This window comes from Suricata suricatta, chromosome 10 (genome assembly GCF_006229205.1).
Source record: "Suricata suricatta isolate VVHF042 chromosome 10, meerkat_22Aug2017_6uvM2_HiC, whole genome shotgun sequence".
In the NCBI taxonomy this organism is placed as follows: domain Eukaryota; kingdom Metazoa; phylum Chordata; class Mammalia; order Carnivora; family Herpestidae; genus Suricata; species Suricata suricatta.
The window spans coordinates 81,029,670-81,042,061 of NC_043709.1; the positions used below are offsets into that span (position 1 = coordinate 81,029,670).

General features: G+C 35.6%; 1 long non-coding RNA gene across 1 annotated transcript in view; it reads left to right on the forward strand.

Moving 5' to 3' along the window:
* The window catches only part of LOC115303754, a 30,768-nt gene extending 20,853 nt beyond the window's left edge, over positions 1–9,915 (forward strand). Inside the window, exon 3 of the long non-coding RNA XR_003914224.1 lies at positions 9,846–9,915. This is a non-coding gene — a long non-coding RNA (uncharacterized LOC115303754). The remainder of the gene's footprint in view (positions 1–9,845) is intronic.
* Positions 9,916–12,392: the final 2,477 nt, after the last annotated feature.

The following is a 12,392-nucleotide window of genomic DNA, read 5'->3' on the forward strand; positions in this document are numbered from 1 at the left end:
TGTACAAGACTACAGAAAAGGTACTCTGTTAAAAGATCTATCACTGCATTTATGTCAGTATTTCTGCATTTTTCAGAAACCACTGTATGTCATAGAATACTTGAAATATAAGACATTAATTAGATTGTAGGGGACAATTGCAATGCAGATTGATGAATGCATAGATGATTCCAGTTGTTCCCAGCTAATAATTATGACTGTTCTTCCAGTAAAGAAAATAGCATTACTAATGAAATTTCGATACTTGAATTCTTTTTAGTAATACAACTTTAGTGTACAACAATAAAAAAAAAAAAGATTTTACAGGACTTAGAAAACTTTTATTTGAATTTATCTTATCCGAGTAGGTTCAGAATGGTGCCTGAGTACCACAGGGCATAGACCTGTAAAGAATGGGCAAAGGTGGGACTCAGTGTTCATATCTGTACTTTAAATCCTATTTTAATTTTAGAATCCTATACATATGGTCCCCACACTACAATGGCTCTACATGTAAATTTTCAACTTTGTGATGATATAAAAGTGATACATATTCAGTAGAAACCCTTCTTTGAATTTGCTCTTTTCTTGCACTAGTGATACGGGGTACAGTACTCTCTCATGCTGCTGGGTAGCAGCAGTGAGACGCGGCTGCCAGCCAGGCACATGATCACCAGGTTAAACCAGCAAAGCATTACCCATACTGCTATTCTGTTTTCCACTTTCAGTACAGTATTCAGTGCATTACGTGAGATACTAAATTGTATCTTTATTATATAATAGGCTTTGTGTTAGCTGATTTTGTTTAATTGTAGGCCAATATAAGTATTCTAAGCACTTTTAAGGTAGGGTAGGCTAAACTATGATGTTTGGTAGCTTAGGTGTATTAAGTGCATTTTTGACTTACCATATTTTCTATTTAAAATGTGTTGACCAAGATGTAACCTCATCTCAAGGAATACCTGTATTCATAAATAGGCTTAGATTGCCTAAAATTGGATTCCTGGTTTCTATGGAATGTTCAGTGTTCCTACCTGGCTAATTATAAAACCTAAGGTAGCTTGTCATGATGATGTGGATTAACACATTTATTTGTACTGAAAAATGAAGTCAGATTGTGATAGGAAGTAACTGTGACATGGCCCGTTGGTTTAACTTTGAAGGCTGAGTTTTGCTAATTAGGCAAATAGATTTTTAAAAAATACTTTGAGTGAAATCTGCAGTTTTAAAGTTTCAATCAACTTAAAGGAAGCGCTAAGAAAAAATAATTTTATCAAAAATATTATTTTGATTGTTTCATTTCCAGTAAGATTTTTTGGATCAAACTTTCTGCTAAAAACAGTAAATAATGCTGACTAAAATATGTACATTCGGATCAAAACTCTCATCTTAAAAGCAAGTAAGATTTGATAATCAGAAGAAAACCTAAAGAAGCAAAGAAGTAAGGGAATCACTTAAAACTGTTTTTATCATGAGGGCATTTGCAGAACTGAGCAAAACTTGAGCTTTGGTCTTAATAGCAACAATGGAAGCCAAACAATGGAATGCTGTCTTCAAGGTGCTGAAAGTAAATAAATGCCAACTTAGAATTATGTATGAGCTCAAATCATTTTCAGAAATAAAGTGAAAAATATTTTCTCAGGCAAAAACCGAGTTTGCAAAACACATTGTATATGTAAGGTATAAAACAATAATCAAAATAACATGTAGGTTTAAAAAATAAACTAAGGTATATGACAACAAACAACCCAAAATGTTTATCAGTTGCTGAATAGGTAAACAAAATGTGGTGTATCCATACAATGGAATCAGCCATAAAGTGGAACTATTGATACATACAATAGCATGGATGAACTCTGAAAACATTATGTTAACTGACAGAAGTCGATCACAAAACACCTCCCACTGTAAGATTCCAATTACTATAAAATGTCCAGAATAGGTAAATCTATAGAGAAAGTAGATTAGTAGTTTCCTTGAGCTGAGGGGTTGAGAGAAAATGGGGAAACGGGTGATGACTGCTAATGGGCTTGGGATTTCTTTTTTGAGGAATGATGAAGATTAATTATGGTGGTGGATGTACAGCTCTGTGAGCACACTAAAAGCCATTGAGTTGTGCACTTTAAATGGATGAATCATATGGTATGTGAATTATATCTCAGTAAAACTGTTATAAAAAGATACATGAGGGGCGCCTGGGTGGCTCAGTCGGTTAAGCCTCCGACTTCGGCTCAGGTCAGATCTCCCCTTTGTGGGTTCGAGCCCCGCATCAGGCTCTGTGCTAACCGCTGGCTCAGAGCCTGGAGCCTGCTCCTGGTTCTGTGTCTCCTTCTCTCTCTGCCCCTCCCCCTCTCATGCTCTGTCTCTCTCTGTATCAAAAATAAATAAAACATTAAAAAAAAAAAGATACATGAGGGCAATAACATAATCTAGGTAGGAGGAGTATAAATTAAGATGTTCTAAAGTCCTTGTACTGTTTGGTAGTAGGATAAATGCATGTTTTAAAAGTTTATTTATTTAATTTTTGAGAGAGAAAAAGAGTACAAGCAGGAGAGGGCAGAGAGTGAGAGAGACAGAGTAGGTTCCAAGGTTCTGGGCTGTCCACACAGAGCCCGACACGGGGCTCTAACCCATGAACCATGAGATCATGACCTGAACTGATGCCGGAAGCTCAACAAACTGAGCCACACAGGTGCCCCTTAAGTTAATCTATTTTAAAAGGAGAGAGTGCATGCTAGCAAGGGGAGTGGGCAGAGAGAGAGAGAGAGAGAGAGAGAGAGAGAGAGAGAATCCCAAGCAGGCTGCGTGCTGTCAGCACAGAGCCTGACGCAGGGTTGGAACCCATGAACTGTGAGGTCATGACCTGAGCTGAAATCAAGAGTTGGACATTTAACCAACTGAATCACCCAGGTGCTCTTAAATGTATTCTTATATTTGGTATGTATTTTGACTTTCTAGGATAGTCACTAAAATGATAGAAACAGAGTATATAACTTCCAAATTAGTGGAAGGAAAATAGTGCATTGACAAAAATCAATTGAAAAAGTATCAAGAAAGGAAGGCATGACAATACCCCAGAATCAAAAATCAAAAGAGGAAGGTTGCCAGATTGGATAAAAAATAAAATCCAACAATAATCTTTTAACAAACATCATCTAAAGAATAAAGATACAGAAAAGTTTAAAGATAAGATAATGGAGGGGCACCTGGGTGGCTCAGTCGGTTAAGCATCCGGCTTTGGCTCAGATCATGATCTCATGGTTTGTGTGTTCGAGTCCTGCATTGGGCTCTGTGCTGAGAGCTAGCTCAGAGCCTGGAGCCTGCTTCAGATTCTGTATCTCCCTCTCTCTCTCTGTCTGCCCCTCCCTTGCTCACACTGTCTCTCTCTGTCTCTCAAAATAAATAAATTTAAAAAATTATTTAAAAAAAAAGATAAGATGATGGAAAAAGAAAATGAAAAAAATGAAAGCTGATATTGCTATATTAATATTAGGCATAATAATAGACTTTAAAACTAAAATTACTTCTAGAAACAAAGAGGGTCATTTTGTAATGACAAAGATTCAACTACCCAAGAAAATATAATTTTTAGTTTGTATATGCTTGATTATAAAGCCTTGAAATATACAATTCACAAATTCAGAGATCAGGAGAAATAGACAAGTCCACAATTGTAATGGAAAATTTCCTCTTTCTGTAATTGATAGAACAACTATTAAATAATAACTAAGGATTTAGAAGATTGGAACAACATGATGAACAAATCTAATGAAGTAAACATATTTAGAACACTGCACCCAACAACTGCAGAATTTTAAGTGCACATAGTCGCACAAAATTGGCAATGTACTGTGACATAAACCTATTCTCAGTGTTCAAAGGATTGAAACAATTCAGAGCATATATTATAACCTCAATGAAATTAAACTTTAAAAAATTAATCAGGGGGCACCTTGGTGGCTCAGTTGGTTAAGCATCTGACTTCGGCTCAGGTTATGATCTCACCGTTTGTGGATTTGAGCCCTGCATTAGGCTCTGTGCTGACAGCTAGCTCAGAGCATGGAGCTTCTTTGGATTCTGTGTCTCTCTCTTTGACTGCTCATACTGTCTCGCTCTCTCTCAAAAATAAATAAAACTTAAAAAAAATTTTTTTAACTATTTAAAAAATGAGTTAATTAAAAAATTTTTTAATCTAATCAATTATAAACAGGAAGATCCAGTATCCTGAGAATTTTTAAAACTTTCTAGTGGGTCAAGAAGTAATATAATGGAAGTCAAAAATACAAGTCTTCTTGTGGAATGTATCTAAATGTGTCTAAAACAATACATCTAAATGTATCTAAAGCAATACTTACAGAAAAATGTGTAACCCTATATACTTATATTAGAAGAAGAAAAAAGACTAAAACATGAACTAAGCATCCTCTCAAGAGGTAAGAAAAGGAAAATTCAAATAAGGAGATGAGGGAAGTACTAAAGACATAGAAAAATTAATAAAATAGGAAACATATGAAGAGAATCAATAACCTCGTGTCCTTCAGGTCCTCAGTGAAACGTCACCTTCTCCCGGGGGCCCACCCCAACCGCTCTATTTGTACCACAGCCCTTCCCTAACTGTGGCTGCAGTCTGGAGCTCCTTTGTTTTCCTCCATAGCACTTTCACCCTCTAAAGTGTTTTGTAATTTATTTTAAATTCTGTTTATTGTTTTTGTCTTTCTCTTCCTATTTGAATATAAGCTTGTAAGTACAAAGGTTTTTATCTGTTTAACTGGCACATACCAAATGTGTATCACATGTTATATTCGCAGTATTTCTAAAATAATTGACTGAACAGGTCACAATTTATTTCTTTGAAAATGCTGATAAAATGGACAATTCACTGGTAAATTTTATCAAGAAGGACAAAAGGCATAAATAAAAGGGAAATATGACTAATAATAAATTACATTATTTGAATAACTTTATTTGTCAGTAAGTTAGAAAATTTAGATGAATTAGACAAATAGCCAGGAAAAAAATTAATTAATTCCTCGAACTGTTTCGTAAAGTGGAAAACCTGAGTAGTCCTATAATCATTTAAGAAATTACACCAGTGGTTAAAAATCCTCCCAGAAGGGTACCTGGGTGGCTCAGTCCGTTGAGCGTCTGACTTCAGCTTAGGTCATGATCTCAGGGTTTGTGGGTTCAAGCCCCGCGTCAGACTCTGTGCTGACAGCCTGCTCAGAGCCTGAAGCCTGCTTCAGATTCCATACCTCTCTCTCTGACCCTCCCCTGCTCATGCTGTCTCTATCTCTCAAAAATAAATAAAAAACATTTAAAAAATGTTTTTAAATCCTCCCAGAAAGGAAATTCTAAGTCTTCAAGTCTTTGTTAGCTAGTTCTCATTCAAAGGTAAATATTTTCATTTTTATACAAATTCATCTAGAGCATATAGAAAGAGGGAACACTTCTAATTCATTTTTAGTCACCTGGGTATCCTGAGCATAGTATGAGAAAGGAAAAATGAAGCCTGTTCATGAACTTGAATACAAAATATCTGAAGAAAAGTTTAGGAAGCCCAATCTGGGAGTATATATATAGTTATAATAAATTATAACCCACTTCAGTTTATCCCTGAAAGGCAGAATTGCTTTAATTTAGGAAATTAAATGAATAGAATCAGATTGAGTTGGAAATTCAGTTACTATACATTACCATTTAATTGGTTAAAGGGCACTTCCTTAGCCTGATAAAGGTATTGAGGGGGGAAAAACCAAAAAACTAAATCCAACTACTAGAGAACAGAAGTACTGAAATTAACAAATGTTGATTTGTATAGTGATTATGGGACTGTAAGTTGAAATGATTACTTTGGAAAGTTCATCTTCAGTAAAGTTGAAAGTGCATATATCCACCAGTTTTACTTCTAGCTATACACTACTGAGAAACTCTTGCAAATGGAGACTAGAATACGTCCACTTGAAGGTTTATAGCAGTATCGTTCATGATGGTAACAAGCTAGAAACCATCCAAAATCTATCAGTATAAAAATGAGTTACTATTCAGCAGTGAAAATCTATAGCTACAGCTACATCATCAATCCGGAAGAATCTTGCAAGCCATAACATGTATCTAAAGAACTAAGTCATACAAAAGGACAAGTACTCTATTATTACACTTAATGCGAAACATCTAGAGTAGTCAAATTCAGAGACAAAGTAGAATGGCGGTTATCAGGGGCTAGGGTCGCAGGAGGAGGGGGAGTTAGTGTTTGATGGACATTAAAAGATTTCTGGAAATGGCTGGTAGTGGTAGTTGTACAACAGTGTAAATGGATTTAATACCACTGACCTGTACATTTAAAAATGGTTCAATGGTAAATTTTATGTAATGCAAACTTTAATAAGAAGTAAATTATAATCATATACATAAAGCATAATTAGATATATGTAAAGTTCAAAAATCAGCAAACTATATTGTTGAGGAATAAATATATGTGTAATAAAACTTTAAAGAAAAAACAAGATGGGGGCATCTGGGTGGATCAGTTAAGTATCTGACTCTTGATTTCAGCTCAGTCATGATCTCACGGTTCGTGAGTTTGAGTTCTGCATCTAGCTCTACACTGACTGTGGAGCCTGCTTGGGATTCTCTCGCTCTCTCTCTCTCTCTGTACCCTTCCCCTGCTCATGCACACATTCTCTCTCTCAAAATAAATTAACAAATTTTTTAAAAATTAAAGAAAAAAAGGAAAAAATGACAATCTTAACAAATGTCAATGATTATCTCTGGGGGCTCTATTTTGGTAGATCAATGTAAGTTGTGGCATATGATATGAGAAGGATGCAAAGAACTGCCTGAGAGAGCTGTACCAAACCTGTTTCCACTGCCGTTTGTTTGTTTAATTATTTGTTTTTAACGTTTTTGTTATTGAGAGACAGAGACAGAGCATGAGCATGGGAGGGGCAGAATCTGAAGGAGGCTCCAGGCCCTGATGTGGGGCTCGAGCCCACAAACTGTGAGATCACGACCTGAGCCGAAGTCAGACAATCAACTCACTGAGCCACCCAGGCACCCCGGGTTGACATACAATGTTATATTAGTTTTAGGTAGACACAGTGATTTGACAATTCTACATGTTACATAATGCTCAGGACAAGGTATCTTCTGAGCTTCACACTGCTGATAATTCTGATTCTGGGTGACAGTTATAGCTGCTTTATTTTTATAACAGATAAATATGATAGGACCAACAAAAGTTTTTCAAGTATATTACATTAGGATATGGTTCTGTGAGAGATGTGGAATGGAATATGAGGTCAAAGAGAAAAAGGATTAAAAATTTTAGTAAAATTTCATATTTAAAAAAATATATTGGCTATTAAATCACTATCGTATGTACATTCCATTTGATATATTTTATATAGTGATGCATGTATTTTAGAAAGAGATGTAAAAGTTTATTTTATACTGGAAAGTACATTTGTAGCTATTTAAGCTTATGATAAAAAACTTTTCAGTGCCAAATTAAAAATGTGTGAAGGGGGGTAGTTGGTTTTTCAAAAAATTTTAAGGAAATATATTAGCAAATGATTTTAAAAGTTACTGATCAGTTACAGCTGAAGCTGAAGGAGAAGCCAGAAAACAAGTCTAGAGGGGAGGCACGTATGAGAAAAGAAGCAAAATCAGACAGTTCTGACCTAAACACCTAATAAAAAAAATAATTCAAGAAAGAAGAAGAAGACTTGGTCAAATGATGATGACAATGGATAAAATGAGGGCTGAAAACTGACCATTGGGCATTGGAAACATGGTGATCTTGATTCCTTGACAAGAGGTTTTAATAGAGCAATAGAAATGAAAGCCCGATTGGAGTGGTCAGTGTAGGATATGGGAAAGTGGAAGCAGTAGGCAAGTCTTTTTAGGTGGTCTGATATAAAGGGTAACAGAGTTGGAGCAGAAGATGGAGAGGGATGTGAAATCTAGAGAGAGAGAAATTTAGGAATAACTAGAGGTATTAGTTACAGAAGCCAAGTTTTATTGAATAGGCAATAAAGGATAAAATCCAGTGTAAGAGTGGCAGGTTCAGCCTTAAATAGCAGAGGTATATTACATTATATCATACAGCATAGTGGGAGGGAAGTCAGACAAAGATAAATAGGTACAAAGATTTGGGTGTGGAACTGAGATTATTTGAGTTTCTGATGATATGAGAGAGAAGGTCAATAGCCGAGAATAGGAAAGAGGAGATGATTTTGGAGGGTTGAGGAGTGAGGAGAATGAAATAGTAGTAGGAATACTGTATTGTACAAATCTGTTTAAATTTTGTGTTAATAAATTTGTGCTCATGTATTTTTCTCTGGCAAGATTCAGCTGCTTATATTGCTAATGCAGAATAAATGGAGAATTGAGCTTAAGTAGAACTAGGGATTTGTCAGCTGAGCCTCTCAGAGGGACACAGAAATAGGGGAAGTGGAAATATATAAACCAGTGGTAATGGAGATGAGCTGTGAGATCTAACCTGGGTAAAGAAGTGAAGTATGAGGGCGTTGATAACCATGAAGAAGCGGTAGGGCTAATGGATTGGAGATTCCAGTGGAGCATTCTGCAGGAGGTGAGCCAAACAGAGAAGATGGTCATCCAGAAGTCTGTAAATTCCAAGGATTAACTACTCTATGCATTGCTAAATTTAGATAGTCCTCTTTTCTTTCTATACTTTCCTTTAGGGAAAATGGAGGGGAGGTGGTTACCAACCAAGATAGTGCTCAAATTTGTATTCTGTAGCCCTGATCTCTTTGCTAAACCTCTGTTCCCCAGGTTCAGTGTCTGCAAACATTGCCTGGATGCTCTACTTGCACCTCATAGTGTTATATTCAAACTCCTTTCAACAGTGTTTCTTTCAGCTTTACTTATTCTAGACTACAGGTTTTCATTTAGACTCATTCCTTTAACTCATTCCTCTCCTTGCCTCCAGTTTTAAATTAGTTTATATGATATTTACTGGACCCATTTCCTATCAATATGTAGAGTCATGACTTTAGTTTTAGTAACTACTATTAATAGTCACTCAAATGGTATCCTCTTCATAATCATTTTTTTCCCAAAACAAGGTTAGTTTTCAAAATTATATTCTTAATAGCCACAGCCCTTCTCAAAATTTTTAGATTTCCAGTTCTTTTAGAATAATGTCCAACCTCTATAGCATAGGCTCCAACCTTCTTTTCCATTCTCATTTCTATCACCTTCCTTGGAATCTCCCCAGGGCCCATGAACTTGTGGCCTTTCCAGTGCTATCCCATCTCCGTATCCCATTTCTCTCTTCTTGAGATATTTGCATGTTAACATCTCTTGGGCACAAACTTAAAAACTACCTGCTCTATAAAAATTTTACTTCGTTCTACTTGTTGAAAATAATCTCTCCTTCCTCTAAACTTACAAAATAACTATCTGTATACCTATTAGTCATAAAACTATTTTTTATTATTATAGACATGTAGTATTATTAAAACCACTTTTACATGTATTTTATTTTAACACTTACAATAAAATGAGATCTTCTTTAGCATCATTTTAATGATGTGGAAACTGGGAAAAAGAAACTGATTTAAATTGCATACTATTAATTGTATAATAATTAAATTGTCACTGTCACTGATGCCTTTTAGTAACTTATATGCTTATTTTTCTTACTTGTTTCCATACTTTGTCCTCAATACATTGAGTTAAGACTTTGTACAGGACATGTAGTCTTTATTTGAATGAATGAATGAAAGACTGGATTCATGGAAGTAAAAGTGTTTTTCATAATTACTATTTGAGAGATATGTATTTTGTGTATTTAAGACATATGTATGTTAATAGCCTTTCTTTATGATGTGACATTTAAGTCTGCCAGGAAGACGAAGAAAATCACCAAAGCTGAACGATTAAGGAAGCTACAGGAGGAGGAGGAGAGACAGCAAAAAGAGGAAGGTACAAAATACATAGTAATACTATTTTCATACACAGGGACTTTTCCAATAGGTTGGTATGTCTATATTCCCATCAATATTTTTAAAAAGAATTTTCAAAATTCTTCAATTTCTCAAATTTTATCTGTTTTTTTTAAATAGATGTCTGCTATTTAAAGGGTATCCAGAAAGTTTTGGTAGTATACACCAATCACTTTGAGATATATCTTGAAGTGGAGTTGCCAGATAAAATACAGAATTCCCAGTCGGGGCGTCTGGGTGCTTCACCTGGTTAAGCTTCCAACTCTTTATTTCTGCTGAGGCCGCGCTCTGAGCGCCACAGAGGGCTCCGCGCTGACAGTGTGGAGCCTGCTTGGGATTCTCCCCCCCCCGCCCTTCCCCAGCTCCTGTGCCCTTCCCCAGCTCCTGTGCCCTTCCCCACACTCTCGCTCCAAATAAATAAATACGCATGAAAAAAAAGTATAGAATGCCCAGTTAAGTTAGAATTTCAGATAAACAGTGGATCATTTGGGATCATTTGCCCCATGCAATATGCAATATGAAACATACTTTACCCCCTACCTCCCCCGTCAAAAAAGGCTATTTGTTTATCTGAAATTCAAGTTCAGCTGAGCATCCTGTATTTTTATTTGCTGAATCTGGCAACCCTATCTTGAAGTGTTTATGTTTACTGATGAAATTAGGGGCTTTGGTGCTAATTCTGCAGTAAGGATTCTGAAACTTAAATTCATTAAATATGGGAAATAGACACTAGCAAAAAATGCACAGAGCAGCCTAAGTTATTATAGTTTAATAGTATATATTTGTCAAATTTATTTTATTTTTTCGTTATTTAGAGAATATTAGTTTCTGTAATCAAACCCATGTAGATAAGACCTTACACATTTAATACAGCACGTTACTTCTGTACAAATGGAAAAAATTGTGTTTAACATTTCTAGACCAATATGGCTGTTAATTTCTGTACAATGCCAACCCAACAGGGTACGACTGGCGTACTTTTTCCGAAGTTGACAGCACAGCTAAGGTTTCCAAAAATTAAAATTATTTATATATTTATGTATATATGTGTGTATATATATATATTTATTTATGTATTTATATAAAAGTACCAATAGCAGTATGTTATGCATCAATAGCAGCAACAGCTTTTCCAGGTTCTGTGGTCATCTGAACAAACTTATAGAGACATCCAGCACACTCCATTAATAAAAAAGAAAAAAAAGGTAAAGAAACAAAACCCCAGAAAACAGCAAAGATCTGTTACTGTTAGGTACCTGGCACCACTTGTTTTTTTATTCGCTTCTCAATCACCATCTGGAAAGAAAACATTCTAGAATAACGTCATTAAAAATAGCTCTGAGAAAGCATGGTCACTGTTACATATCATAAAGCAGGGACAAGGTAGTTTACATTCACAGAGGTATGGTACAGTACTGTCCTACATCTATAATACTAGAGGATACAATTAAAAAGGCATTATTGGAGACTTGATTCTACTTTTCCAGCAGAGGGCCCAAAGGATGGTAGACACAGCTCTGGTCAAGTGCACCTTCTCAGATAGGATTTCCTGTCAGTAAGGGCACAGTTCTAGGTATTCACTGCTCTTGATGAACATCGTCTAAAAACCGTTTAAAAAACAAAAACAAAAACAAAAACCCAACAAACCCCATTGGATTTATATTTACCAAATTTAAAGAGGATTTTCATTTGTAAAAAAAAAAAAAGTCAATTAAAAATTAATAAAAATGTTATTTAAAATAACAAAAAGAGATTTTAAAAACCTGAATATTTCAAGTGATTGTAGGTTTCTTTTAAAATAAGATCTCGGTTTCTTTTTTTTTTTTTAACCTTTATTTAGTTTTGAGAGTGAGACAGAGAGACAGAGCATGAGCAGAGGAGAGGCAGATACAGAATCGGAAGCAGGCTCCAGGCTCTAAACTGTCAGCACAGGCTCGGACTTAGGAACTGTGAGATCATGACCTGAGCCAAAGTCGGATGCTTAACTGACTGAGCCACCCAGGCGCCCCAAGTGATTGTCGTTTTTAGCGTTAAGAAGTTAAGAACATGTGTGGATTGTAGTACTTGTTTTCCTTGTTGGAGTGTTTGCTTATTTAATACATTCCGTCAAGGACAGAAATTACATGCTGGTTTTTTTTTTCCCCTAGGAAGTGTGTCTTGGGTTTTTCCCTTATTATTTTCTTTACTTTTGTTTTTCCCTCTTCTTTTTTTGGTGGTGGAGGTGGTTATGTTTAAATGAAGTTGCTTTTACAACACCAAAGACTTAATCATCCATTTCCTATATAAAAGGTAGCTACTTTTTTGCATGGACCTCAAGTATATTGTAGTATAGAGGTGGAATTTAAGGAAAGGTATTAAGCAGGCTGTGTTGTAGCTTATAGGCAAGTAATAAACTGTATCATGTATCTTGAATGTATCATAGATAAGCTGCTATATAACGAT